This window comes from Enhydra lutris, unplaced genomic scaffold (assembly GCF_002288905.1).
Source record: "Enhydra lutris kenyoni isolate GAN:26980312 unplaced genomic scaffold, ASM228890v2 scaffoldscaffold94, whole genome shotgun sequence".
Taxonomy (NCBI): Eukaryota; Metazoa; Chordata; class Mammalia; order Carnivora; family Mustelidae; genus Enhydra; species Enhydra lutris.
In genome coordinates, this window is record NW_019154178.1 from 4,442,111 (window position 1) to 4,448,056 (window position 5,946).

The 5,946-nt window shown below is 49.5% G+C and overlaps 1 pseudogene; it reads right to left on the minus strand.

The window, feature by feature from the left end:
• Nucleotides 1–4,159: 4,159 nt before the first annotated feature.
• On the minus strand, nucleotides 4,160–5,426 carry LOC111138797 (annotated as a pseudogene).
• Nucleotides 5,427–5,946: the final 520 nt, after the last annotated feature.

Genomic DNA, 5,946 nt, shown 5'->3' on the forward strand with positions numbered 1-5,946 from the left:
TGTTAGAACCTAAGTGCCTACTCCAACTTTTATTCTTAATATTTTTTTAATTTCAATTTCCCTACCTGCTTTATTCCCAGAAGCATCACGCAGAATCCAGTGCGGACTCCGGCCACTCCCTCCCTTCTGTAAGGAGCAAATTGTGGTCACACACAGCAGACCATCCTGTGGGCAAAATTATGGGCTCACGACAACCCACTCTTTATGCATCTCTCCATCCTCCGCTGCAAAAGAACCATTTCTTCCCTGCTGCTGCCTTCTCTAGAATTAATTAACTCATCAAATATTTATGGAGAACATACTATGAGCCACGCTAAAAACTGGGAATACAACAGGCAATAATGTCACTGCTCTCACGGAATTTGCAATCCAGTGGAAGAGGGAACAATAAGGAAACCCACACCCCCAGGCTTTTTTCAGGTAGTGATACCAGCTCGGAAACTAAGAACAGATCAAGAAAACAAATTATATGGAACCTGCCACGTGAGGATCTAGAGAAAGAGCACATGCCAGCTCCTCATGGAAACACATCATACGTGTGTAAATTTGCTGGAATCTAAGTCCCAGGTGACCGAGACCACATCTGTGTGGTTCTGTTGCTCTTGTTTCTGTGGCTTTCCTGCTTATCCCATGCATCTGAAGCGAGTGCCGGCCACACCGCAGACATTTGGGCACCTGTTTGTGGCGGAAATGAGCAGGCAAACTGGCAGGAGGGTGACAGGACAGAGGGGGAACAAGTCAGAATACACAGGGCCCTGAGAGCCAGAGAGTGTGTTCCAGTGAATTCTAGGGGGTTGGGGACCCTGTGCAGGCCGTTCAGAAGGAGGGGGTGGCTCTCCTTTACGTCTGGGAAGATCCTTCTCTCTGGTTAATGGCAACAGGGAATCCTGTGTGAAGATGCTTCCTGTTTGAGCCTTACCTCTCAGCAAAGGGTCGGCAGCTCTGTAGTTAGTGCTTTTTCTCTAGGGTCCAGTGGGGATCCTGTGTCCTCCAGCCCAGCACCACCCTGGCCACCACCTGTCCTCAGATTAGAGTTTTCAGACCCACCGTGACAAGTTATTCAGTGACAAAGACACCCGCTTTCCCACCTCTTTGCACCAGAAGCTTGTGATTGTGCTGCTCCCTATGACAACCCCCTCCTCGGTGGCCCCTCTGCCCTTCAAGGCCAGCTGCCCCCTGAACCTGGCCTCCTGTCCTGTGGCCCCATGCAGATGGGTCACAGAACCCCCTCACCTTTCCCATCTCCTGGTGGTTCACTTTAGCATAGAGCCTGTCCTTTTAGGTTGATTTCCTCCTCCCTGAGTTTCCAATGTCCCCCTAAAAATCAGAGTGAGAGTTTTCTGCCAAATTTGGAAGCCTCTTCTCCTCTCCCTGTATCTTCACTCTGCCTCTGAGTGAACCTGTTTCCTGAAACCACAGCGTCCCAGGGAGAGACCTTCCAAATGTGCCCCCTTATCCCATAAATCTGTTATCGTATCCCTGATGTTTTTCTCCATGGCAAGCAGACAGATCATCCTCGGGGCTGCAGACCCCCTTCTTCTGTATCTATTAACTGCTGCACCCCTTCAACCTACTGGGTCTCTGATCCAGAGTCTGTGTCTTTGAAATCCACCATCGTGACTATTAGCAAATCATAGATAAAATTAGCAAATCATAGATAACATGCCTTGAGCACTCACTGTGGACCAGCAAAGGGGGCCCTACATTATCCCCATTTTATTTTTTGTGAAGATTGATTGATTTATTTATTTGTTTGTTTGTTTATTTATTTTAGGGGGAAGAGCCGAGGGCTCTTCAGCAGGGAGCAGACTCCCTGCTGAACGCTGAGCATGACATCGGGCTTAATCTCCCTACCCTGAGATCATAACCTGAGCTGAAATCCAGAGTTGGATGCTTAACCAACTGAGTTGGCCAGGAGCATTAGTCCCATTTTAAAGATGAAGAAATCGGAAGGATACACAGCATTTTAAATAACTTGCCTGAGGTTAGGTGCCACTGAAGAATGGAGCCGAGGTCCGAGCTCGGGTGGTCTGCTGTCTTAACCCCTGGTAAAAGGGGCGGGGCCTTCCGAGGAACTGCAACAGACCAAATGGATGCATAGATTAGACCTTCAAGAGTCCGTCTTTGACCCGCACACAAGGAAAGCATATTGAGAGGAACAGGACCTAGTTCTTTCCATGCTTGGCACCCACGCTGCAAAGTCCAGAGATTCCAGGCACCGGGACTCCATTTGTTTTGAGATGAACCTGCCCCAACCCCTGAGGAACATCTCAATTTCCAGAGCTGGAACTCTTGGGCAAACCTGCACTCGCTCCAGATGTGAGCCCCATCCCCTGTGACAGGCAACCCGCCATTCTGCTACTGTTCTAACAGGCCTGGAGTCCTGCCAGCCCCGCTTCCTTCTGCCATAGGTGAAGAAAGTACAGGCCTCCTGATGAAGGAGCTTCCTTCTCTCCTTGCAGTATTTAGAGCTCTGAGGGGACAGCCTCATCTCCTCTCCTGCACATTCTAAAGGAACTGAGGAATAGAAATGGGACTCAAATAAGGATCACAGCACCAGCCTTGTGGTGGGCCAAGAATGCCGCTGGGATCCAAAGTAAGAAAACCTCCCTTCCTAAAACCTCCCTCCCCCAGATCCAAGCAAGGAGAACCTCCATTTACCTCCCACCTGGTGGAGAAGGAGGGGTCCCAGAGCCCCAGCCAGAGCTGACAATGCATAGGACACTTGACCCTCAACTGTGAACCAGCAGATGTCAGACTTGGGAGAGACACCAGGACAAGTCCCTCCTCTTCCCAAAAGGAGGAGCCTGTCAGAGTCAGATGGAAGCTTCCCCTGCCTGGGACCCTCTCACAAAGAAGACCTTGTCTTGCTTGATCAAGCTGCTGTTATGTCCTCTCCAGCATTCCTTACTACACCAATGGAGAAACAAAGATAGAGATGACTGAATAAGCACACCTATGAGAGTCGGGGGACGATTGGTAGAAACTGGGGGAGGTGGTGGTCCCTTGGATGCGGAGTTGCAGGCTGTCAGGACGGGCGCTGCAGGACTGGGAGCTCCTCCTATGAAAAGGGGTCCCCAGGCAGCCAGCTGACATTGTAAGGGTCTAACTGTGGCTAGGTCAGCAGGCAGGGGCTCGAGAACTCGCCCCCACACTAGCCTTGAGCAGCAGGATGACGGGAAAGTACTAAGACATGAAAGAACAGTACTTAAGGCATGTGAAAGATTTATTTCAAAAAGATTAATGATGAGAACATTGAGAAAATCTGACACAGCATGAAGCTCTCAAGCAAACTGAGGGAAACAGAGACTGGATGAAACGTGAGTGTTGAAGGAATGTGCAAGTCCAAGAAGGAATTCCAGACAGACTCAGAATGTGCTGTGGGATTTCCAGTGGTACTGGAAATAGGAAGGATCCCAGTATGTCAAACAGGAAATGAACTCATGGTGTGGAAGAAAGGCTTAAAAAAGTGAGAGCTCACATGATAAGGATAAGGCACACAGGTAAGGAGAAGTAACGGAAACATCACACAATGAAAACTGGTGGTCCTGAGGAAAAAGAGAACCCATGAAGCAGGAACAACAGCAAAACATTTCTTTTTAGACTTTTAAATCTTCAAATTGACAGGATTAAAGAATAAAGATCATTCGAACATATAATGGCCACATCCTAGTGAATGAGTGGGGTCAGAATGCTGGAAAAACTCTCTTCCTGGATTATGTAGCTAATTCATTAAAGCACAGTCAGAGGGGGTGGGTTTGCCTTTAAAGGGAAAAGTAGATGTTAGTGGGGCTGCTGGTAAACACAGGCGGTCTTCCAGGAGGGAAAAAAAAAAAAAAATTTGGCTCACTTGCTCCTAGACATACTGAAAATGCATAGTTTTCCACCTTGACCAAACACTGGAATCCCTGTGATGCTAGGTTTCCACTCCCAAAATCAGATTTAACTGGCCTTGGGTGTGTCCTGGTAATTCTACAAAAAGCCCCTCTTCCCTGCACTTGTGCTGAGGAAAACAGGGTAAAGAAGGCAGAGGGACAAGGGAAATATGGTCCCTCTGCCAGAGCCATGTGTGTAGGACAGCAACACCTGAGAGCAAGAGACAATGTAAGTGTGGCCGCCCCCCCCAAAAGGAGGCAACTTCAGCACAGACAAAAGGGCCTCAGGACCACAGCCGGTCCTTGAGGAACACTTTACCTCGTGTTTCATACTTGAGTTACTGCCAGTTCAGGAAGTTAGGGTTAGAGACCCCACTGGTGGAGACAGCTCTGATCTCCCCTGGGGGCAGCACAAAGTCCCACATGTTCACATCTCCAACCTCTCCCACCAAGGCCTGGTTCTTACCAAAGCCCCCACCGAATGAATCCTGCTCCTGCCCAGGATGATGCTCGCTTCTGACCCCACCGTGCATCCCTTCTTCAGACTCATCCTCACCATGGGCTTCCCATCCACCTAGAGCTCTGTAATCCCTATTTGGGACTCCCAGGTAACACAGAAGTGCCTGGGTGTGTAAAAAGTCTCAGGAACCCTGAAGTAGGCGTCAGATCCCCCCATAGACACGCTGTACAAGCCAGGCTTTTCACTGAAGAGGAGGATCTCATTGTGCTGTGCCCTGGTGGCGTACGAGAAGAGGCTGTAGGGGTGGGCCAAGGCAGTGTAGACTTGCAGGCACAGGGTGAAAGCCTTCAGTGGCTTCTGTACCGGAACAGATAAGGTCACATAGGAATTATCTGATTCTGTGGGGAGCACAAAGGCCTTTCTGCATGTGTCTGCAGGAGAGAAAACAGAGAAAGAAAGTGTCAGCAGCTGAGTTATGTTAAAAAACAAAATTCACATGAGTACATTGAAGGATCTACTTGGCTTTAGTCACTGATTCATGAATTGGGCAGCACCCCATCTAGCAGATAAGAAGGAGCTCTGAGGAGCAGCGTAGTATGCAGAAGGTTCCAGAAGAAAATGTTTCTTGCAAAGAGCAGATTATCTCAGGCAATCACCTTCCTATGGGGAAAGGGAGGGCCGCTTTCAGGCCCACAACCTCACCAGTGCAGAGTGGGTAAATCCAGACTGACTGATTAAAGGTTACACTCCGGGGGTGGGAGGGCAGGGGCGCTGGCCCCCGCAGTCAGGTTAGGTGTTAAGTCACCCAAGTCATTCCATGGGGGCCAGTGGTCTCTTTTTTAATAGCTTATCAGGCCACGAAGACGTCTTCTCTCACCATGTGTGGATAGGATAGAACGGACTTAGAAGCCAGATTGCCCCCTTCCCCAGACCACCACCCCTCATCCATGCTGGCCATTCTCCCATGGCTTTGCACCATGCAGTCCAGAGACAAGAACTCAGCGACCATCTAAAGCAAAGCACCTACTGCCTTGGAAAAAAGTGCCAGGGAGGTTAACGATGACCGGGAGACACAGCAACAACTTATCCATGTTTCCTCCCTGGGGTCACTGTGTGCGGAATCTGGGCTACGGTCCTGGAAAGAGGACGAGCGGCTGAGATCCCACCTTGGGTCTGTTCCCCCTTGACCTTTTATAGGCCATGGTCAGCATGCTGTGGCTGACGGGTAAATGATTTTCCAAAATCACCCCGTGGAGCCATGAATCAGAGCTCAAAGAGAAGAAAAAAAAAAAAAAAACACAAGATAAATCACAAAATGAGAGATCAATGCGGGTTATTTATTAGAGACTCCACAGTGCCTGCTGGTGCTCCAACAGCCTCGTGCAGCCGTGCTTGGCAAATCACAACAGTCACATCCCAGAAATCCAGTCTCGGTAAATGTCCTGAAATAACCAGCAGTGGCTTGAGGCAGGCGGGGGTGGTGGGGTGTCTGCAGAGGAGGCTTTGGGGTGGCGGGCGGTGCAGAGGAGGTTTTCCTCACAGGGACAACCACGCCGTTACTAAGGAGAGTGAAATTAGAAAATCAGGGTGTGTTGCAGAACATTGTCCCAT